This window comes from Canis lupus, chromosome 20 (genome assembly GCF_048164855.1).
Source record: "Canis lupus baileyi chromosome 20, mCanLup2.hap1, whole genome shotgun sequence".
NCBI classification, from domain to species: domain Eukaryota; kingdom Metazoa; phylum Chordata; class Mammalia; order Carnivora; family Canidae; genus Canis; species Canis lupus.
In genome coordinates this window covers 16172549-16198135 of record NC_132857.1, presented here as the reverse complement: position 1 = coordinate 16198135, position 25587 = coordinate 16172549, and the positions used below count along the sequence as shown (strand labels likewise).

At 34.5% G+C, this 25587-nt stretch overlaps 2 long non-coding RNA genes across 9 annotated transcripts in view; one reads left to right on the top strand and one right to left on the bottom strand.

Annotated features, from left to right (window-relative positions):
• The window catches only part of LOC140611694 (uncharacterized), a 754568-nt gene that overhangs the window by 320371 nt on the left and 408610 nt on the right, over positions 1 to 25587 (bottom strand). The gene's annotated exons all lie outside the window — the stretch shown is intronic.
• LOC140611695 (uncharacterized) overlaps positions 1 to 25587 on the top strand; it is an 86801-nt gene that overhangs the window by 14090 nt on the left and 47124 nt on the right. For 4 of the 5 annotated variants that reach the window (XR_012012840.1, XR_012012839.1, XR_012012837.1 and 1 more), the window contains one exon: positions 23723 to 23819. The exons of the other annotated variant lie outside the window; for it this stretch is intronic. This is a non-coding gene — a long non-coding RNA (uncharacterized lncRNA). The remainder of the gene's footprint in view (positions 1 to 23722; positions 23820 to 25587) is intronic. 5 annotated transcript variants of the gene reach the window in all.

Below are 25587 nucleotides of genomic sequence, written 5' to 3'. Positions count from 1 at the left end.
AACCATGAAAGACAACGGCAAATGGAAGCCAAAAAGCCACACGTCTGTAGGATAAACAACAATACCAATGACGAGAACTCTGATAAATCAGACTAGGTCTTATGGAGCAACTCATTTCCTAAACAATTAAAACTAAGTAGAATCTAATCAAGGCAGACTAAGCACTCTGAGGACTATGTTGTCTTTTCCAGCTAAACCTCACTTACCTTTGGAGAAAAAAAATAGTTTACATTTTATCATCTATTGGCCACCACACACAAAAAAATACAAGTTATGGAAAGGGTTTGGCCTCTTTACAACTCCTGCCATGAGTGACTAAGATCAGAAGATGAGACAAATCTCTGTGTTCTGGCTTATGATTCTCAGTGATCCCTAGAATCCAAAAATGCCACAGCATTTCATCTTTAAAGGGGAGATTATCAGACATTATAGGAATTTATAGAGGACAGAAAAAAGGTAAAACATCTTCTTTTAAAGGCAAGGCCCCTTGATTAGTATTATTTCTCCTTTTTACCCATTGGGCTAGGTAAAGAAGAGAAATTACTCAGGGCCCACTGGCAGTTGATAGGTCGAAATTTAAAGAAATGAAGAATTGGATATCTCCTATTGTTTCTCAAAGAGGGCTAGGCTTGCTTTTAGGCTCTCAACACCTTTTCTAAGGCTCTCTAGTATTTTATCTCATTAGTGTGTGAAAGATGTTTCACTATTCTTCCTTTCTTACATTGTCTTTAGTTTCCCAAATTTATCTAGCCTGCTGGAGTCATTTTCTTCTCAAAAATTAAAATAACAGCTCAAATAACCACCTCATGACCAGTTTTTATTACTCCTAATAAATATTACCAGCAATAACTGAGGACTTACATTTCTTCTTAGCAACTCAGTCCATGTTTTTATGCTCCTACTGTATTTTCAAGCTCTTTATTTTATGTATTTTATATATGTATTTGAGAGAGAGAGCACAAGCAGAGGGGAGGGGCTGAGGGAGAGAAAGAAGTAGATACCCCACCAAGCCTGACATGGGGCTCCATCCTAGGACCCCTAGATCATGACCTGAGCCAAAGGCAGATGCTTAACTGACTGTACCACCCAGCTGCCCCTCAAGCTCTTTTCTGAAACTAACCATAATTAATGGCCCTAAGTTTGAAGATCTCCAAAGAAGACACAGATGATGATGGTATAAAAGTAAAAATGGCAAATGTAAATCTAAGCCATTAAAGGATGACTTGTTCCCATCATCAGGGAAGTACTCTGGACTATCCCATTTTCCTAAGCTAGTTAGACATAAAAAGTTTTAGTCTCAACATCCAGTCTATAATTGGATTAAATATATATGAGACAATCAGATAGACAAGAAATGGAACTTATGAACAGAGAATAAAATTGGCAAAAAATCTGGTAAAATATCTAAACTAAAAACTTAGGAAGTTTCTAAGGCTATGCATTTGTAGTTTTCTAGAACCAGATACAAGTGGAAAAATTGGGAAGAAAAGTGCCATGGCATTTCTTTTGGTGACTATGTTGTAACATAAAGGGACTGTAAAGAGAGTTATATATGATTTAATCAAATTTTTTAGAAAATACATAATAGAGTAGGATTTGTGTTCATCAATAAGTAAAAAATGGTTCTGCATAATTCTGTTATCCAATTAAATGCTTTATAATGTTTTTTTATAACATCACAATAATATTAGGTTTAGCTCTTAAGCAGGATATGAATATTTAGAATTTGTACTTACTCTGGAGTATAAAAAAGTTAAGAGAACATAGTAAGCAGGATATCCTCAACTGACAAGTATATCAAATGAGAAAGTTACAGTAAAATACGAGAAATAGGAAAAAGTGAAACCAGAGCTATAAGGGAGGAGATTATACTGGGAGTGCTAGAAAAGAATCACTTTCACTGAGATAAAGCATTAGGATGGAAACAAATACACATAAGTTGGGACATAAAAGATAGCTTTTTGAGCCACATCCAAATGAAGGCATATATTTTCTATGTATAGCAGGATGGGGATGATTTGCAGGAATGAAAGCATAGATATTAGAGAAAAGACTTTAGGAAAACTTAGATTAAAATAGATGGGCAAATGAGAGAAGGATTTGAGAGAGGCAACAAGGTGTTTTATGCATTTTTGAAAATCCACATGAACGTGCAACTACAAGTTTATCATGAGACAAATCCATCGGCCATGGGCTTATCTCCATTTTAGTTATCAGATTTTGGGGCGGTATTTCACCAGGAAGGGTGGAAGGAGAACTAGTCATGGTGGGAGTCAGTGAGGATGGAGGAATTTGAAGGTATTGGCAGGAGGAAATGAAAGAATATATGCATAGCCTGGACGGACAAGAAAGTGAACGACAACTGAGAGAAAGAACAGATTGATGCGGTCATCGCAGAACATTAGGGAATAGAATTAGAGCACAAGAAATGGATCGCCCATGTTCAGAAGGTGAGAGAGTAATATCGGAAGTTTCAACAATCAAGTTTCATATTATGGGAATTTGTGTCTTTTCTTGAATTTATGACTCTTCTTATTGATGTTCTCAACTCCCTTCTATGTTGTCTCCTTAGCTTCCTTATAACATTTTCCTCATTTCCCTTGCCAATATTCATACTGTGAGGTTTAAAGGTGAATTCAACTCTTTCATTTGTCAAGAAGTACTTCTTTCTCAAATATGAGCTGATATTTAAATATTAATGGATACTTTTCATACAGAAGGACTAAATATCACAAAAGCAGCAGTATCTCGGAAGTTTAGTATTATCAGCAGTTATAATAGCCATATTTTCATGTTTGGCTTATTAGATACTACACCACTGCTGAAAATAATTAAAATACGACAGAAAGCATAAAGCCTTTTCAAATAAATTGACAATCTGGCAAAGGATAATAAGAGGCAAAACAATAACAACGTGATTGAGAGATGGAAATAGTGTCAAAGGTGGATTTTTCTTTGGGAGATTTGCTGAACCCCGGTGAGTCATCTTTGCAGGGAGCAAGAAGACAAACCATTCTGGGCTTGCCCAAAGTTGAGGATGCAAAAGGAAACTCCACACTTAACTCAGGATAGAGGGTAAGCTAGAAATATATCTGACCCACATAAAAAAATTTAAAAAAAAAAGCAAGGGAAATTGCTTGTCTTAGACCTTGCCACAGAGTTAAAAAGGAGAGAGGGGGGAAAAACACCTCTCCCTTGAGAATATGATCCCATATGATGGCACTCATGGATGTTTATAGCTGAATTTTATATAACCCTAGACATTTCAAGCTTATTATTTAGTTTAAAATGGTCAGGTTGTTGTACTCCTAGGAGCACGGTAAAAGATTCTCTCAAGAAAGCCAGCACTATTAGCTTTAAAGAAGCCCCACAGACCCAGTTCTAAGAATATAATGTGGCATAACACAGGGGAAAATGAAGGCCAATTAGACAACCAACAGAAATAACACAGTTGAACTTTTAAAACATGCATAAAAAGTTAATTACTTATTTTGTTCTTCTCATTTATATACTAAGATCATCCTCATAGTGATACTAACAATAGCTTCTTTGAATCCTTAGATCTGGGTTACACATGTTAGCAGATGCAAAACATTTCTGGCTGCACAACACTTTCAGGGCACTAACTGTACTTGGTCCAGAGCATACAGTGATACTGATTTACAAGTATTTTCTTGAGGGGAATATTCCCACAGAGCTATCACACTATTGGGAAGAAAAATGTACACATTAAAATCAAAGTAAATTCAGCATTATAAATAATAAATATAGAAGATTTAAGCTTAAAATTTCTTTTTAAATATCTTCTTTTCTTTTTCTTATTTTATTTAAATTCAAGTTAGTTAACAAAGTTGTATGATTAATTTTGGGTAGAATTTAGTGATTCATCAGTTGCATATGACACCCAGTGCTCATTACATCAAGTGCCCTCCTTAATGCCTATCACCCAATTACTACATTCCCCCATCTACCTCCCCTCCAGCAACCCTCAATTTGTTCTATTTCTTTCTCTAACTGACATATTTTGCTTAACGTAATACCCTCTCATTGAAAATGGCAAGATTTCATTCTTTCTGATGGCTGAGTAATATTCCGTTCTTTCCAGAGTTTGGCTATTGTAGACATTGCTGCTAGAGTGCATATGCCCCTTCGAATATTTATGTTGGTATGCTTTGGATAAATACCTAGAAGTGCAGTTGCTGGGTGGTAGGGCCATCTTACTTTTAACTTTTTGAGGTAACTCCATACTGTTTTCAAGAGTGGCTGCACCAGTTTGCATTCCCATAAAGAGTGTAAGAGGGTTCCTCTTTCTCTGCATATGCCAACATCTGTTGTTTCTTCATTGTTTAAAACATACCTTCTTTTCTATGACTACTGACATAAAGTTAACCTATTGTTCTCCTAGAATCACTGAATAAGTAGACAGACTCTGGAGAGAAAATTGACCAGGTCCATCCTGCTTATTTCTCTTTCCAAAAATAAAAAGGGTAGAATTCCAGTTCTTCAGAATATTTTAAAGGGCCATCCTATCCATCCCAGTCTCCACCTTGCATTTTTGTATATCTTCTTTAATATGACACTACAGGACCAACTAGAGGAATACTTCATGCTCAACTCTGGTAGTTTCTGGTTTTCTCTATCTCTTCCCCAGATCTGGTGCCAACCAAAGTATTAACTAATAGTAGACTATACCCTATCATTGGCATTGCACTTTGGCCTGACAAATGACTAGCTCCTTATCCAGCATTCTTGGAAGCAATGAAAGCATCTTAGGTAATCTTTTAAAATTATAGCTTAGGGTTACATCACCAGACTTTACCAGCAAATATTTTTCATGTCATTGAGTCGACTAACCGAACTACATTGCAATATGCTTCTCCTTAGCAAGAGATTCCAGTATTCATTATCCAACTATGCTCCCAAATTAAAGTACTGGTATGCAGAAATATGTAATAGGTCAGAATGTCCTTGATCCTCCCAGTGATATAGCTTCCAGCAGAATAAGAAGAGAGCAGCTCTTTAAACCTTGGAAGAAAAACAGCTTTCCTCTAGGTCATGCATATGGCATGTGTAATGTTTCATTAGGGATGCATTTAATAAACTCATTTTCATTTGCTAAATGAGGTTGAAAAGACTGTCTTTATTTTGTGGATCTTGATCCCTATGACTCTAAAAGAGAAGGTAACTCAAACACCAGGGATAGTATAGCTCTATGGTAGATAGGATTGCTCTTTCAAAATTCTAGGATCAGGTATGTCTTTGCGTCTAAGGGTGGCATGCTTCTATGATAATTGAAGGACCAGGACTAGGTTTTAAACTCTCAGTGTTCACAGCTAGCCTTAGTGCCCCTATTTAGTGAATAAAGGCTGAAAGTGAAACCCTAATTTCTGTTAGTAAACAAACCTTGTGTCACTTTCTTGATGAAGTCACTTCCTGATTTTGATTCTTAAGCCAGTTGTCCCCAATCTGGAATTTAGGCTGTTTTCACTAGAGAGTGTAAGTACTGCCTTGCATTCGTGACTTAGAATGAATAAATACACTCAGTGTGTATTTATTTAAAAATGCCTGTAGCCACCTCAATATGGGTCTCCTGCAGAAGATGAGTATTAGTTAATCCTTGGGGAGAGATTTTCTGTGCCCAAATATCAAGTAACCTTCATTAAGTTCATTAAGTGTTACATCATTACAGTAATAACCTAATTTACTGTTTGAAAGTTACTCTAATTCAAGAAGAGACAAATTCTGCTTTTTCCTGGACATCAATAGTTTTCAAAATGTTGCACACAGCCCTAAAGCAATTAAAAATGCCTTAGGGGCTGCTGTGAAAATAAAACAGCCATCGAAGAAGATGAAGTTCTCCCTTGCCCCTATCCCACACACTTCAACCACAAGACCTTTTTTTCTTATCTGCTTCATCTGTGCAAGATTTATTTGAATAAAAGATGTCATTGATCACAAAAAAAGTAGAAGAAAAAAGTGAAAACCACTGTTCTATTTAATCAACTAAAATGATATTTTTAAATGAATTATTTGGATAATCGTAATTGTGCAGGTTTCATTTTGTGTCCAAATAATAAATTTGTGAAGGTTTGTCTGAAACCATAACAACAAAACAAAACAGCATTGTTGTTGTCCCTAAGTTACCAACGATGACCGACTACGCCTGGTGGGAACATGCTGTATGCATATGTGCGAATGCCTCATACTATACGACTCTGATAATGAGAGCCTGCACATAAAGTAATGCATAATAGCAAATTATGCACTAACATTTCTAAATGTGTCAGCAGAGCCAGTAGGTTTTGATGGAACTTACCGGTTGCTGTCTTCTGGTGAAGTATGATGGAGATCAGTGATGACAAACAGATTTTGTAATTTTCACTTCTCGCTTCTATCAAAGGTAGAGATGAATTTTTAGGTAGTCTCTGAGCAAGTTTAGCATATGAGCACAATCTCTTGCAATTGAGATTGAGGCGTACTGTCTAAGAACTCCTCTGAATCTTTCCCAAGCTGTTGTCCAGATTTTGTGGGGTCTTGGAAGACATACGCTCCAAAATCAATCTGATGTTCTTGATTGCTAATGTTTGCTTTATGGCCTTAACACTAAACATGTGTATACACATGTGGCCACTTAACAGTCTAATGTCTCTGCATTTGTGCAGACTGTCAAACTGCACTTAATTCACCTAAGGGGATCTTTCCTGTGAGATGGGTCTTTCATCTTCACAAATTTGAGATGATGGAATTGAATAAGTTGTATGACTGAATTTAAGAGCCCCCTTTTCAAAGTGTTCCATTTTGAAGATCATTTGAGGACAGCATGAATACAATCCTCAGCCTGCACTGATACATGTTAATGAAGAAAATCTGTCAAAGGCTACGTGACTTATCTCACATCTGATTATTTACATTGGCCATTTTCTCATACAAAACTTTATCAACAATGAACATGCTATGTGCAATACCCCCCAGAGTAAATATTTTAAGTTAAAGTAGTGTTACTCTGCAAAATTGCTTCACATTTTAAAAGAAAAGAGCATTTTTAGAATGTTTAATTTAAAACAAACTACTTGTTCACTTTCCACATCTTCATTTTCTCCCATTTCTCTTTTGGCGAATAGTATCGAACATTCTTTTTGTTATGAGCTAAGTATGTAAATATTGAGTTGTATTATCAATTCTTTTTTTTCTTAAATATTTTAGAACTAATATGAGTTGCTTTACCACGGGATTAGAAATAAAAGCAAACTGCTAGTTCACTCCTTTGTTGGCTTTGATGTTTGTATCAACTTGACTTCCCTGGTAACATAGAAATATATGATACTCATGTAGAATTTTTATCTCATTCAGTGCCAAATCTATCTCTTAGAGATCAAAATATATATTCCTATTATAGAATATTGTCTTGTCTTCGTGTGGGAAAAATGATAAATAAAGAATTAGTTGCTTTCGATTTGTTTTGTTAAATTTCCTGGAAAAGTTCCAAAATGAGTGTGCATCTTAAATGTTTGAAAGACTCCTATAACTTCTTTCCTAACCTCTGTTTTCATTGAATTTTCTCTCTATTACTAAAAAAATATATGTTTAATTTTGTCTCTTTTATTTTTGGTTTCTCTCAAGTACAAATGTTTCTAAATGACTTACTATTATCCACTTCTTTAACTATTTATATAAAATCTGATGCTTACTCTTTCCTCAAATATAAGAGAATTGTATTTATTTCAGGGTACTCAATGATTTTATCTATTGATTGGGCACAGGTATCCTCAGAGTTAGGTTCTGAATAAATCTGATAGCCAGTGAATCTGATTTCACTCATATCACGAAGTCAAATCAATTATATGACAGCATAACCTTTATCTGAAGAGATCATAACAGGAAGACTGATATGGTGTAGCACATTCATTGTGTCCATATGGATATAACCTAAGACTTATTGAGAAATCAGATTAATCAGAGAACTTGTCAAATTATCCTTTTCAGATCTTGCATCATTATTTAGATTCAACTAAGCAAGAAAACATGTTGTGCAAACCTTTAAATTGTATTTCTTAAACTCACACTCATTCATGTGTTCATTTACTGAATATTAAATGAGCATTATAAGCACCAGACACTGAACAAGACCTTGGGGATATGTGGGTTATATTTCCTACTCTCTTGGAGTTTATAATCCTGGCCCCACAGTGTGTGAACTAATCTTTGTATTACTTAACTTTTCTGCCTTATTTTCCTTATCCTTAACATGTGAATCATAATGGTATCTACGTCATTTTGGTAGTTGAGAAAATTAAATGACAATTAACATAAAATGTTTTAGATCAGTGCTGGGATGAAAATGTTAGCTCTTAGTAGTAGTAATAGTGTTAACAGTACCATCTAAGAGAGATAAATATATGAAATAATTATTAATCATAAATGCTAGAAGTGTTATAAAGATGTACAACAGCTTAGGAAGTATATGAGATGATCTCAGAAATATAATTATTCTACTCCAGATAATTTCCCTAAACACGTAAAAACACAAATGAGACTATTGTATATCCATGACAAAATATTAAATGACACTAAAATTTATAAATGAAAACATTTGTAGGTATATCTTCATTCATTCATATTTTTTTTTCTTCTAGAGATTCATCTTTAATTTTTCTCAATTTAACTACTTCTGGATAAAGAAAAAAGTCATTATAAGCTTCAGTATGTTGGGGAAAATTATCAGGTTTCAAATACAAAATAAATAAAAGAATATATAAAGAAATATTAAGATGGGCTTTTCCATAGCCATGGTCTCAGTAGCAACAATAAATAAGCCATAAAAAATCCAGTCAGATCCCCACGACTCTTATTAAGTTCACTTCTCTTAGATGTAATTATACCAAAGAAATCAGTGATCTAATTATGTGGAGGAGTTCTACATTTTACTAAAGTATGTTTGAAAACCTGTTTATGGAAAAAAAAAGAAAGAAAGAAAGAAAACCTGTTTATGTACTGATAGTTCAAAGGGCATTAAATCTCACAAAACATGTCACCACAGTTTATGTATTAAATGCTTAATGAATGTGTGAGTAAAGGAATTATACTTGAATTACTAATAAAGAAATTTTTAATACTTGTTTTTGAAATAACTTTCTATGTCCAAGATAGAGCCACTCCTGCCGGGAGTGCCTCATCAGCAAACCAAAACTTTTATGTCCCTGTAAATGTCCAGTGAACCAAACCCCAAACTCCAAGCCATCTCTGAGTCTGCTCACCCTATACAATGATGATGTGGCCCCAGCCAATCAGATATTTTCTATTTTTCTCTTCTTCATTCTTTATTATTCACCCTATAAAGGCATCCTTCATTCTGCCTCATTGGCATTTCTCTAAAAGGAGACTGCTCGCTTCATGAAAAAAAAGTTTATTTTGTATCATCTAAATTATCTTCTTCTATCATTTTTAAAAGATTTATGTATTTATGTATTTTTTTATTGAGAGTGTGTGCATGAGAGCACATGAGTGGGGGGAGGGGCAGGGGAAGAGAATCTTCAAGCAGACTCCTTGCTGAGCTTCGAGCCCTGGGAAGGGCTTGATATCAGGACCCATGAGATCATGACCCAAGCTGAAAGAAAGAGTCAATGCTTAACTGACTGAGTCACCCAGGTGCCCCTTCTTCAATCATTTTTTCAATTTTTGGCTGTGAAGAATGAGATCTGAAGTTGACTGCTGAGGGCCTAAAGGACAAGTTGCATAGGCAAGGCATCTACAATTTGAGCTCAGTGTTCCTCTTGCCATTACTGGGAGCTGTGTATAAGTCAGTCTCAGATTGAGTCTCACTTCCTTGTGGGAAGCTCTCTGATAAAAACAAACTTTACTTAAAAAAATAAATAAAGAGAAATAGTGGTCCTGGAAAGGTTCTGTGATAGTTACATTGGGAGTCCACAATAGGTGACAGCCACTAGGGGATTCATGAAGCATCAAGGTAGTCCTGGAATAAGTCCCTGGAAAACTTGGAGGCAACAAGACAATAAATTTGGACTATTTTCACCATCAAAGTCAAAGTCTAAGTAGACACAATTGAGACTATTAAAAGCCATCAGGGTGTATACCACTATAAAGAAATCTTCTGAAGGAAATAATAGGCCTGTTGCTAAGGGGAATCTGGGAAGCCAGTTCCTTTGGTGGGTAGGGGTTGAACACTTAAGCTCTCAGAGTCCTGGCCACCTAATTCAAAGACACCCACACTAGAATCAGATGGTCACAAAATGGAGTAGATTAATACTAGGTCCCTTGCCAACCTCAAGAAAATCTCCATGTAACAAGGTGCACTGTAAAACATCACAAAATCCTCAACTCAGTAGCATATCCCTTATAATTATTAATTCGACTCCAAGACCCAAGATTTAGCTAAAGAAATGAGATCTTCAAGTTTCACAGAACTGAGAACACCACAGCAGGTACACCAGCTTATTTTATGTCTAAGAATATATGGTTCTTAGACATAAAATGGAAAAATCTTAAAAAAAAAAGGAAAAATCTTACTAAGTCAACCTAGAATTACAATGGACACTATGGGGAATATTCCAGTTAGACAAGATTGTTCATTTAAGAAGTACACCTGAAAGCAAGGATTCTCAAATCAAAAATCAGAATGCAACACCTATTTCAATTGGCATGCAGAAGCCACCAAAGTTTTCAAATTTCCCAAGTAGCTTTATCAAAAGATTCATTGCAAAAGGCTAAAAAAAAGATCCAAGAGGTATCTAAAACAAAAACCCAAAAGACTGATGTGACCCCTGCCACCCCCCTCTATCCTCCTTTACCTGAGTCCTCAGTCTACTAATCCTCTGTTTGAATTTTAAAAATTAAAATCAGTGGAAAATCTTGCTAAATTTGGTAGGCACCAGGGTTACACTCTCTTCTTTAAACTTTAAAGAAGATATTTGAAAGTTTTTTTTCTTTTTGTTTTTCCTTTCTTTTCTTTTCTTTTATTTTATTTTCTTTCCTTTTTTTTTTTCCCCACTCTTTTCCCTCTCTCTCTTTTTTGAGTAGCTCCATGGTCAGAAGTTGGCCAAATGGGAGGCTGATATTCAAATCAGATAGGATTTTTTTAAGACCTCTCCCCTAATTAAATGAAGCTGTGTAGCTAGAGAAAAAGAAAAACATTCCACTTAACCTTTCTGATTCTGTCATCTTGAGTATATTATACTATATTATATTACTGAAAATGTTGTGTTAAAAGATTTTTATCAAGGTGTTTATCATTTTCTCCTTGTAGTCTTGTCAATCTTTTACCTTATATAATATGTTGAAGATACTTTACTATGTGAATAGAAGTCAAGAATTAGTCGTTCTTTAATGGTAGCCACATTCATTTTAATATGCATTTTTAATTTAAGATTAAAGTCTATCTATAGATTTCCTTTTCATAAGCAAGAAAAGATATTAGAAGCTTTTATTTGCTTACCTTCTTATACAATGTAGAGATTAATTACTACACAAAATTTTTATGTTTACCTTGTTTTTTACAATATTATACAAGATTTCAGGTTTGTTTTTATTTTTATCTCTATAAAAATGTATGTGAAAAAATACATATTTAAAATTGGTTAGATTGATCTACAAGTGTTTTTGTTTGTTTTTCACTTAGAAATTCCTTTAATGAGAATTTTTTAATGTGAAGTACCTCAGCACTTTTTGTCTGGGAATATATTTAATTCACCTTCCTCTTGAAAATGTATATGCAGTTATAGGTTGACAATTTGTCCTTCAAAGGTACTATTTCACTGCCTTATGTCTTCTTTTGTTGCTTTTAGGAAGGAAACAATAAGTGGATAATCTGCCCAATCTCTCTAGCTATCTTAATATTTTTTTCTTTTTTTTTCTTTTTTTTTTTAAATAATAAATTTATTTTTATTGGTGTTCAATTCGCCAACATACAGAATAACACCCAGTGTTCATCCCATCAAGTGCCCCCCTCAGTGCCTGTCACCCATTCACCCCCAACCCCCGCCCTCCTTCCCTTCCACCATCCCTAGTTCATTTCTCAGAGTTAGGAGTCTTTATGTTCTGTCTCCCTTTCTGATATTTCCTACCCATTTCTTCTCCCTTCCCTTCTATTCCCTTTCACTATTATTTATATTCCCCAAAAGAATATAAATATTGGGGGTTATTCTGTATGTTGGTAAATTGAACACCAATAAAAAATAAATTAAAAAAAAAAGAAAGATGAATGGATAAAGAAGATGTGGTTTATGTATATAATGGAATATTACTCAGCCATTAGAAATGACAAATACCCACCATTTGCTTTGATGTGGATGGAACTGGACGGTATTATGCTGAGTGAAATAACTCAATTGGAGAAGGACAAACATTATATGTTCTCATTCTTTTGGGGAATATAAATTTTTTTTTCTTTAGAGTTTTTTAATATATTTGAAAACTTTCAAATATCTTGTTTAAAGTAGAGAGTGTAACCCTGGTGTCTACCAAATTTAGCAAGATTTTCCACTGATTTTAATTTTTAAAATTCAAACAGAGGATTAGTAGACTGAGGACTCAGGTAAAGGAGGATGGATGGGGGGGTGGCAGGGGTCACATTAGTCTTTTGGGTTTTTGTTTTAGATACCTCTTGGATCTTTAATTTTTCTTTAGCCTTTTGCAATGAATCTTTTGATAAAGCTACTTGGGAAATTTGAAGACTTTGGTGGCTTCTGCATGCCAATTGAAATAGGTGTTGCATTCTGATTTTTGATTTGAGAATCCTTTTATCTATAAGATGTAGAAAAGAAAAAAAGATGTACCACACTTTTAATTATTTTGCCTGATTAATGGTTTACTTTATTTAACACAGTTTGGGGTATGTTATACATGGATTGGATTCATTAAACAATTCAAGAAGTTTCCTAGTCATTATTTCTCTCAATAGTGCCACACCTGCAATTCCTTTTCTCTCACCTGAAACTTAGATTAGGATATACCAAAACTTTTGCTATTCCACATGTATTAAACTCTATTTTTCCATTCCTCTTTCTCTGTTATGTATTCTTTAGTAACTCAGTCAAGTGATTCTTTTAATTGTTGAGTTCAGCTTTATCTCTAAGCTACTACTTAACTGATATGTTATTTTCTTATCAATCATCATTTTATTTCATTTCTAGAATTTTAACTGGTTCTTCTTCAAATTTGCCCAATTTTTAAAACTTTAATACTCTCTATTATATTTTTACTTTTCTATAATTCTTGAAGTTGCTGATGATGTGTGCCATATAGATCTAGTTGAAGAGAACTCACAGCAGAAAGCAGTCTTGTTGCTGTACCTTTGGATTCTCTAGAATATTCATACTAATGACATGTTCCCCTATTTGGGTATAGTGGAGTTACTAGACACAGTGCATTATTGTTCTATGAAGGACTCTTCCAATGAGTGACTCCCCATCAGACTGGCAGGGAGTTCCTCACACTTTTAATGTGGTCTAAGGCTTTTCCATATCCAGTTCTTCCTTCCCTCTTTTATAGGCATGACACAAGCCTGTTCTTGATCATTCTCCTTTACCCATCATCAGTATTTCCACCCATAAATCTCTTGCATGTCTAAATCTGATTTGGCATTCGAGTTGCAAAGTATATTGAAAATTACAGTATTTGAAGTCTTTATGAATTAAATTCTGTAATATATAGTTATTCTCATTTAATTTGGCTTTTTTTCTTCTGTGTTAGTAAATTGTTTTAAAGGATAAGGATTTTTTGTATTTTCTTTCTTATGATTTTCTTTCCTTTTTAAAAAAAAATTGAGTATAGTTGACACACAATGTTAAATTAGTTTCAGATGTACAACATAGTGATTCAACAACTCTATACATTATGCTATACTCATCACAAGTGTAGCTACCATTTGTTACCAAGCAATGCTATTGCAATACCAATTACTATATTTCCCAGCTGTACCTCTTATTCCTGTGACTTACTCATTCTGTATTTGGACATCTGTATCTCCATTCCCCTTCACTAGTGTTGCCCATTCCCTCACCCTCCTCCACTCTGGCTACATTAGTTTGTTTTCTGTATTTACAGATCCAATGCAGCTTTTGTTTATTTTTCTACTCGTTTGTTCTGTTTTTTTAGATTGCACATATGAGTGAAATCATGTGGTATTTGGCTCAGTCTGTAAAGCACCTGCCTTGGCTCAGGTCATGATTCCAGAGTCTTGGGATCGAGCCCTGTGTTGGGCGCCCTGCTCAATAGGAAATCCGGTTCTCCTTCTACTCCTCCACCCCTCATGCTCTATCTCTCAGAATAATAAATAAAATACTTTTTTAAATTGACAGAGGATCTGAATAGACATTTCATCAAAGAAAACATACAGATAGCCAACAGACACATGAAAAGATGCTTAGTATCACTCATCATCAGGGAAATGCAAGTCAAAACCACAATGAAATATCACCTAATACCCGTCAGAATGGCTAGAATCAAAAAGACAAGAAGTAACAAGTATTCATGAAAATGTAGAAAAAAGATGTAGAAAAGAAAAAAGGATGTACCTCATGCACTGTAGGTAGGAATATAAATTGGTAAAGCCACTGTGGAAAACAGTATGGGGGTTCCTCAAAATATTATAGATGGAAATACAATATGATCTAGTAATCCCACTACTGGCTTTTCCAAAGAAAACAGAAATATTAATTCAAAAAAGATAATGTGCCCCAATGTTTATTGCAACATGATTTACCGTAGCCAAGATATGAAAGCAGTCCAAGTTTTCATCAGTAGATGAATGGATAAAGAAGATATGTTTAGTAATTTTTAACTAACTGCAATTTTGGGTCCCATTCTTGCAGTAAACAACTGTTCATTAAATATCCATTTGAGACAGATATTGTCAAGAATACCTGAGTAGGGCCCCACATCCGTCTGTCTCCCTGCTGAGCAGGGAGCCTGCTTCTCCCTCTGCCCCTCCCCCTACTCATGTTCTCTATCTTACTCACTCTCTTAAATAAATAAATACATCTTTATTTTAAAAAAGAAAAAAGAATATCTCAGTAGGAGCACATAGGTGACTCAGTCAGTTATGTACCTGACTATTGATGTCAGCTCAGGTCATGACCTCAGGGTTGTGAAATGGAGCCCCAAATCAGGTTCCATGCCCAGCTTAATATTAAGATTCTCTCTCCCCCTTCCTCTGCCCCACCCCTTACACACTCTCTTTCTTAAAAAACAAACAAAAAAAAAAGGAATACCTCAGTAAATACAACAACAACAACAAAAATCCATGCCTTGTGGAACTTTCATTATATTGGGTGAGGAAAGGGATAGTGGAAAGACAGATAATAAAATAAAATACAAGAAAACTCTATTATATATTAAAAGATAATGTATTCTGTGGAAACAACAAAGAAGGGTAAGGATAATCAGGATCAAAAAGTTAGAAGAAGCTGGTTGCAATTTTTTAAATTGTGGTAAAAAGCATATAAAATTTACTATCTTAACTATTTTAAATGTACAGTTCGGCAGTGTGAAGTATATTCACATCACTATGCAACAGATCTCTAGGACATTTTATTTTCATACCCATTGAATGATTCTTTGCTTTCCCTTCCCTCCAGTCTCAGGCATCCATCATTCTACTTTGTTTCTATGAGTTTGACTATTTTTAATATCTCATATAAGTGGAATCATACACTATCTGTTTTTTTGTGGCTGCCTTATTTTATACAACAATAATAAAGCAGCAGAAAGAGACATCAAAGAATTGATACCATTTAAAATTGTACCAAAAATCATAAGATACATAGGAATAAATTTAACCAAGGAGGTAAAAAAAATCCATATTCCAATAACTATAAAACACTTACAAAAGAAATTGAAGATGGCACAAAGAAATGAAAAAACATCCCGTGCTCATGGATTGGAAGAACAAATATTGTGAACATGTCTATATTACCCAAAACAATCTACACATTTAATGCAATCCTCATCAAAGGGTTTTTGACAGAACTAAAACAAAAATCCTAAACTTTTATGAAACCATAAAAGACCCCCAATAGCCAGAGCAATCTTGAAAAAGAAAACTGAAACTGAAGGCATCACAATTCTGGACTTCAAGTTATACTTGAAGCTGTAGTGATCAAGGCAGTAAGAGACTGACATAAAAACAGACACAAAAACCAATGGAACAGAATAGAAAACTCAGAAATTGATGCACAACCATATGGTCAACTAATCTTCGACAAAGTAGGAAAGAATATCCAATGGAAAAAAGTCTCTTCAACAAATGGTATTGGGAAAACCAGATAGCAACATGCAGAACAACGAAACAGGACCACTTTCTTACACAATACACAAACATAAATTCAAAATGGATGAGTCCTTAATGTGAGATAGGAAACTATCAAAATACTAGAGGAGAACACAGGCAGTAACCTCTTTGACCTCAGTCATAGCCACTTCTTCCTAGACATGTCACCACAGGCAAGAGAAACAAAAGCAAAACTAAACCATTGGGACTTCATCAGCATAAAAACCTTCTGCATGGTGAGGGAGACAACAAAACTAAAAGGCAGCCTAGCCTATGGAATGAGAGAAGCTATTTACAAACGGCAGATATTACAGTGATATTACAAAATATCACCAAAATCTATAAAGAACTTAATCAAGATCCCCCAAAAACAAAAAATCCAGTTAAAAAATAGGTAGAAGACATGAAGAGACATTTTTCCAAAGAAGACATACAAATGGCTAACAGACACATGAAAAGATGTTCAATATCACTCATCATCAGGGAAACACAAATCAAAACTACAATGAGATATCACCTCACATCTGTCAGAATGGCTAAAATCAACAACATAAGAAACAACAGGTGTTAACAAGGATGAAAAGAAAGGAGAAAACTCTGACACTGTTGGTAGGAATGCAAACTGGTGCCGCCACGAGGGAAAAGAGTAGGGAAGTTTGTCAAAAAGTTAAAAATAGAGCTATCTTATGATATAGCAATCGCACTACTTGGTATTTATCCAAAGGATATCCGAAGGGACATGTGCACCCTGATGTTTATAGTAGTATTATCAATATCTAAGATATGGAAGCAGCCCAAGTGTCCATCAACTGATGAATGGATAAAGAAGAGGTGGTATATATACACAATGGAATAATACTCAGCCATCAAAAAGAATGAGATCTTGTCATTTACAACAACATGAATAGAATTAGAGGGTACTATGCTAAGCAAAATAAGTCAGAGAAAGACATATACCATATTATTTCACTCATATGTGGAATTAAGAAACAAAACAGATGAATATAGGGTGAAAAAGAGAGGCAAAACAGGAAATAGACTCTTAACAATAGAGAACAAACTGAGGGTTTCCTGGGTGGAGGAATCGATTAGATGGGTGACGAGTATTAGGAAGGGCGCTTGTGATGTGCACTGGGTGTTGTATGTAAAGGATGAGTCACTAAAATCTATACCTGAAACTAAAATTACATACATGTTAACTAACTGGAATTTAAATAAAAATGTGAAACAAATAAAAAACAAAATAAAATAGTATAATGTTCTAAGGGTTCATTACTATTGTAGCATGTGATCGGATTTCATAATTTTAAAGGTTGAATAATATTTCATTGTGTATGTAGTGTATGTATATTACATTTTGCTTATCCATTCATCTGTCAATGGGCATTTGGGTTGCTTCTAACTCATGGCTGTTGTATTTTCCACAATAGCTGCAGTGAACACTGTGCAAAATCTCTTTGAGATCTTGCTTTCTATTCTTTTGGTAATATATTAAACTTCAAAATGTTGGGGTCTCAAGGAAATAGTCAACAGAGTTAAAGGCAACCTATGTAATGGGAAAACAACATTTGCAAATATCTAATAAGGAGTTGAAATACAAAATATATAAAGAACTCCTACAACTCAACAATGTTAAAAAAAATTACCCAGTTAAAAGCAATGAGCAAAGGCCTCGAATAGACATTTCACTAAAGAAGTTATACAGATGGTCAATAGGCAAATGAAAAGTTGTCCAATAGCACTGGTCATTAGTTAAATGCAAATCAAAACAATGAGCTACACCTTATACCCATTATCATGGCCACTATAAAAAAAAACAAAACAAAGAATAGAAAACAATGTGTGAGAATGGAGAGAAATTGGAACACTTGTGCACTGTTGTTAGGTTTGTAAAATTGCAACTTATATGGAACACAGTATGGTGGTTCTTCAAAAATTAAAAATGGAATTGTTATTGTGATTTAGTAATCCCATTTCTGGGTTACAATTTTAAGTAGAGTGGGTATGATAGAGTTCATTAACAGGTGACACTTAAGCAACAACTTGAAGCTGCTAAGGGAATCAGCCATAAAGTTGTCCAGACAAAGAGTATTTCACTAGAGGAACACCTAATGCTAGATGCTGGAATGCACCTGGAGTCCATGATAACCTTCCAGAAGACCAGAGTAGCTGGAGAGAGTGAGCTAGGCAGCAAGAGTAATAGGGGGTAAGTTCCTAGGAACTGACAAATAACTGATGCTCCTTTGAGGCCTGTTAATAATACATTCTTTAAGACAGTCTCTGTGTTGCCTCAGAGAATTGCGTCACACAGTCATAAGTGAATATTTGCTTGAAGGTTTTCTGGAATCTAGGTACAAGTACACAATTCTTTCGGACTCGATTCTTTATATTCCTTAATTATTCATGCTTTCTTTTGTTTGATTAAGTAATGCTGCACCAGAGTTCACTGTAGATGTTATAATAAGTATGGTCATTGTACCTTGTTATCTCTATAAACTCTTGCATTTCTGAAAATCAAGATATCTGACTCCAGGGTTTGAGATAAGAGGATAGGAACCTCCACTAAAATGTCTGACTTTTTTCTCTTCATTCCTCTTTCTTGAGATGGAAATGAGTAGTTAACAAATAATTTTATCTCTCAAGCTTTATTTTCTGGGAACCCCAACTTAGACATAACATGTTTTTAAGTTCACTTTCTTATATACTGCACTAATTTACAACATAAAAACCAAGTTAAATTCCTAATGTATGTTATATTATAAGTGATTCTGCCAATAATGATTACACTACTGAATACTGAATCCTGCCAGACTGTTTCATCCTCGTTCAAGGGCAAGAATTTCTGCCCCACTCTATAACTGACCCAGTGAGGAAATATATCAAGAAACTCATCCTTTTAAGTGGCTAAGACTTGGACATCATTGTGTTTCTGAAAGTTAGACTAGAGCCAGAATCAGTAACAGGTCCACAGCTTTACAAAGCTTTCTTCTGGGTTCCACCTCCTTTCATAGTTTTACGATTATTCCTCCACCTGGTTCCCCAGGAATATATTCCAGGCCTCTGGCTTGACCTCCATCCACCCACTAGGGCTGGATCCCTGTTCTGAATCACATCCAGCCTCTCTGTGAGCCTGAGCCCTTTCCCAGATGCTATGTATTCCCTTGCATTCAAGACTTGGATCCTTCCCCTGTATAATCTAGCTGGGATCTTTCTCCAATGAGATTACTAACAATTATGCTGTCAAGCACCTTATTAATTATTTCACACTTGCTCAGACTTCCACTCTGATGCCCTCTAACCTGCTCAGATATCCTTGGAGATACATACCAACTCAAGTCACACATGAGGACTTGTGGCTAACTCCATAGTAAGAGAATTTCTTAAATTCTAAGCTTTTCGTATTCCTACTTTTATTCCTTTCTCACAACTTTTAGAGACCCCGCACTCCATGGCCCTAAAATAACATGGGTTTTGACGTACATACATTTCCAAATAATATCTAAGAGCTAAAGATGTAAAGCCTCTCATATAAGATACATCATTTTCACTCTGTTTAAATATTTATAAATCTCAAATAAGAATGATGTTACCACTAACAGAGTACTTCAGCATATGACCCTTAGTGATTTGGTAAAGGCCAAAAAAACAAGGAATGGGTCTAACAGACCCCAAGTTGTTTTATGGTATATTTTACAAGATGTGCTATTCAAGTAAGGTTAAACCTGATGGGGACAGGTTAACAGGTTAAGATGTCCCCATCTTTAACCTATGTTAATTTATTACAAATATGTATGAATTTCAAAAAGAAAGTATGAAACAAACTACACTGCAAAGCATAGTTAATGAAGTATCTTGAAGTTACACTATGAGAATAAAGTTACACTGTGAGAATACTCTACATGGCAGGGGAGAGGTATAGACTAGCCAAACTGAATAAATTCACTTCACTATCCAACACTATTTTCAAAATAACCTTTTGCTTATCATGTATCTTTGTCCTAACGATCAGCTTAAGATCTCTTGATTAATAATAAGCATGATTATCAAAGTGATTTTCCAGCTATCCAAATTAGTTTACCATCCTAATCAGAGTACAGTTAGAACCCCACTGGAATTGTCTACAGTCACTACAGAAAATATTGTTATTATTCTTTCATTTAATTGAATGCATAGGAATCAGCTGGATTGTCTCTAGAGCCATGCCTATCTGAGAATATTTGACCAAAACACTTGAAGATATTCAATAAACTTCTTACAATTCTCTTTTGATGAGTAGAGAGAACCATAACTAATCCTTGGTGAATATATATGTCAAGTAAAATCATTACAATTAGCGGTTAATCTTAATATAAAAGAAAACTATCACATAAAGACATTAGTAAATCAAAACCTCCCCAAAGGCTTGATAGAATGGAAACCTGGCTCAGATTTCTGGAGACAAGACACTGTAGTAGTTAAACTTATGGGTTTGGGGATTAGATTAGGTCATTTCAAATCTTGGCATTAGTATTACAGTTATGTGATCTTGAGTAAGTTATCAAGTTCATTTACCATAAATGAGAAAAATTAATGCCTATACCACAATATTCTTAGAAAGTTATATACATGCAATAAGCATTCAATTAGGTGACTATAAAAACTTTTATTAATTTTTCAGCCAGGCTCTTTGCTCTTAACTATTCCATTTACTCTGACTCAGTGATAAAATAGTTATATGCGGTCCCTTTTAAAAAGTTACACAGTAATTGTCAATGAAAAGATATATGTTAGAAAATAGTACACATGAAGAGGCTGGCATATATTAAATTATTGATCATATAAAGTGTGGTTACATAACAGATACGGTGCGGAGACACCCTATATCTCCTATTATATTGCCAATCTAACCTCAGTGTGTAATTGTCAACATATTTATTTACATCTGTTCTGTGTTCTAGCACAAATCAGGTTTTTTTTTAAAGATTTTATTTATTTATTCATGAGAGAGACAGAGAGAGACAGAGACATAGGCAAAGGGAGAACCAGGCTCCATGCAAGGAGCCCGACATAGGACTGGATCCTGTGACCCCAGGATCACACCCCAGGCCTAAGGCCGGAGCTAAACCGCTGAGCCACCCAGGGATCCCCTCAGTTTCTCATTGTTCATTTTCTGACTGTGCAATCTTTCTTCACCCTCCTTTGCAGCCATGCTGTGCCACTCGTCATATTACTTTGCATAATAAATAAGTTAAATACAGTGAACATTAAATATATGTATATGTATATTTAGCTGCTGCTATTCTTAATAGGAGCTCTCCAGATTTATGCAAAAAAGAAACTAAACTCTATGTTCTTCAAAATGCTTGATGTCTGTGAAAATTTTATCTAGACAAGCTGTTCAGTCTATGTTATGCTGCCACAGAAGGGATTTTACAAATTTACCAGACTTTTTTGAGGGGAGATATAATTTCTAGGCTTCATATTATTTGGCAAATACCGCAAACTGTTGAGATGAATGTCTATGGACATTCTATATTGAATGACTTCTGTTTTCTAGATTTTCATCCCATTGTGTAGACTACATTTACACCTGCTCAAATAGACAGAGGTTTCTTTTCTTTTCTTTTCTTCTTCTTCTTTTTTTTTTTTTTTAAGATTTTACTTGTTGGTGTGCCTGAGTGGCTCAAGTTATGATCTCGGAGTCCTAGGATAGAGTCCCATATCCCTGCTGAGCAGGGAGCCCGCTTCTCCCTCTCCTCCCCGCTTCTGCTGTGTCTCACTATCTCTGTCACTATTTTAAGATTTTACTTAGTTATTTGAGGGAGAGAGAGATAGAGAGAGAGCAAGAGCAGTGGGAGGAGCAGAGGGAGAGAGACAAGCGAACTCCACCCTGAGCACAGAGCCTGACAACTTGGCTCATCTCATGACCCTGAGATCATGACTGGAGGTGAAATCAAGAGTCAGATGCTTAACCAATTGAGCTACCCAGGCACTCCTAGACAGAGTTTTCCATATAGTATTCCAGAAATTTAAATCACGCACAAACATGAAGAAAATAAAAATTATTAATTGCATATTTTTACAAACTTATTTAGTAGTATATGCAAAAAAAAAAAAATTCACATAGATGAAGAATGCTGCATCTCTAATCTATACCTGGAGCTTGATATGTAGATAATTTGAAGGTAAGATATTTATTTTAAAACTCCATGTTTAATCAAGGTTTACAAGAAACATAAAGGAAGAGAAACACTTCTGTATTTTCTATTGTCAATATTTACATCAGTAAAATAAAATTAATTATATGGGTACTATAGTCCCTAGTATCATTTATAAAATCTTGAGAGTATTTTATCTAAGGTAAACTTTTCTCCAGCCAGAATCAGATAGTCTTTTAAAGAATTTTTATTAGCAAAAGCTAAAGCCCCAATTAATTTGTCATCTGAGTGGACTTTATAAAAACCAGCCAATAATGCAACTTCTAAAATACATGTTTCAAAAACAAATGCATGTTTCAAATATGTCTTTTCCAAAATGCACATTCCTATTCTCTAATTTTTTCAGTTGTATCAGATACGAGCTCATTTGACTAATAAATAATTTTACCTTTTCCTTTCTACTATGCTGAAATGAAATTCAGAGATAAAATTAGCCTTTACATATCCTTTACTACCATATGATATGTAATGAAATAATCAAATGCTTTCACCAATTTATAATGGATGTATTTTTTTATGTAAGTGATAAAGCCCAGAAATTATTCTGCGTATGAAATAAAGGAAAACAAAATACAATTAAGTGTATTAAACTTTTTTATTAAAATAAAATAATTTATCAAACTTTTATTAAAACTTATTAAAATAAGTAACAGTAATCTAATCTTACTTGTACATAATGAGAAAGGGGAAAATAAAAAAGATATCAAGTCAAATTTCCATCTTATTTACTACAAAAGTGAAAAAAATTAATATGCCAGTACCCATCTCTGTGGTCAATAAAAGTATTAAAAAACTAATAAAAGTAAATATATATGAAATATTTATCAAATTCTTACCCAATTAGTAAGAATATTTCACTTTCTAGTTTACTTACTATTAATGTTATGGCATCAAAGTTATGCACTTACTTATGAACTAGATGTGATGCCCTTAGTGAATTCAAATGTCTAATAGCATCAGTCAAATCCCTTTAATTATTTTATCTATATACTGACTTTCTCCTAAAGCAGTAGACTTTATTAAATTTCCTGTAATTTTTGTTATCAGGTATACAGACGCTTAACATTTGAGATATGTCTTGGCCACAGCATATTTCTAAGTTGTGTGATCTGTGAGAAAATTTGTTGCTAAGCAAGACTGTTCTATGCATTGCATCCCTGGCATTTGCCCACTAAACGAACCTTTCCTCAATCATTATTACCAAATATCTCACTGGTATTTTCTACATTTCCCTCTCCCATAGGTGTGCTGCTCATTTAAAATCACTCTTCCACCAGACACTGGAAACTGAAAAAGCTGTTAAACATAGGGCAATATCTGACTTGGGATGACTTGTTGGAGTAAGAAGAGACTTTTAAATTTCTTTTAAACATATGTACTACTTATATATAATTTTATATATATATTATTTTAATACATATATTTTTATAATTATATATTATTTTCATATATATATATATATATATATATACACACACACACATCTCACAGAAACAGGATTTGTCAGAGTGACAGAAATTTTTTCCAAACACTGTCATTCCATCCTAGTACTAAACTCTTCCTTCTCTTTGTCCAGTCCAGTGTCTGATTTCACACCAGCCTTCCTTTACTGACTTCTTTTCCTTGATACTTTCTAGTTTTCTCTCAATCTGGGCTCAATGTCTTCTCTCTTAAAAGCCACACTATTTGCTTGGCTATCTCCCATGTTCATTCAGATGTCATCCTACATTCCCTCCCTAATAGAGGCCTATTCTGGATCAATCTGTCTTTGGCAGCCATTTTGCCTAATTCATGGCACCTCCTCCACCATCCAACAGTCATTCCCTATCTTATCACCCTATTTTCTTTCTGTTACAGCATCTACATCATTTTGTTCCTCTCTCACTAGAATGTAAGGGAGGCAATGACCATTCCTGTGTTGTTCAAAACTGTGCCCTCAGTGCCAGGCCTATGTACCTGGTACATAGGCAGCCCCATAATAGGGACCTAAGTGAATCTCTCACTCTTTCAAGAATACATAATCCCCCAAATCCTATCGACAACTGCTATGTGGTTTTCATTTGGATGTGAAAAAGAGCTACATATGTGGGGATGGGGGTATTGCCACAACCTCTAAATTTAATTTAAAAACTAATGTTGACATTCATTCCAAAGGTTTCTTTGCCCTCCAAATGTTTGCCTTATATCTTCCTAAAATATACAGCTTTTAATTATTTGGATTTTTTTTCCTAGAAAATTTTATATGTTTGAAACTTAAAAATATGCTGGTGTTATTTATTCACAATTTTGCTTAATATTTTTTTAAATTTCGTTTTGGTATAGTATAGTTAAGTAATAAAAAATTTCCCAAAAATAAAATCGAAATATGGCCAATCCTGGTAGTCAACTGATTTTTCACATTAGTTTTCCTTTCCAAATGCCATGGTTTTATATAGTGTAAATGATCCTCTCATTACCAGATGGTATGAGAAAGAAACTGCTTCAGGGAGGTATATGCTATATAAGCCTGTACATTGAGTAGCTATAAAAAAGCAAAGCTTTGTAAACTATCCAGTAAAGTATCTGAACTCAGCAGTGTGGATTGGGGAATGAAAACACTGAACTCTCCATCTAACCAGATGTGGACATTCCTAATGGATGATAAGTTCAGTCAACCAATAAAATGTTTTCAACTTAAAGCTTAAAGTGGTTATTACAATGCTAATGCTCTCTGCCTAGAAAGTATAACTGAAGCAGAGAGAGATACAAAAAAAGAAAAGCAAATTATCTTGCAATCCAAATATTTACCAGATCCTTTATTTAGTCTATTTTTAGAATTCCACAACTTACAATATGCAAGATATGGAATAATTACACAAAGATGAAGATAACTGCGGATTATATTTCATTATCACTCTAAACCTAATCTGAATCATTAGTTTAATTGCAGTGATTCTAAATGTGATTGTAGAAGAGGGATTTATCACATAACTGTTTATTGAAATAAATCCCAAATATTTACCTCCTCCTGATTTGAGATATTTTCACGTGAATTTTCTATTAACATCAACTTGGCCTGTATACAACTGAATCCAATCTCCTCTTTCTTTCTGAATAGATTCTTTTGCT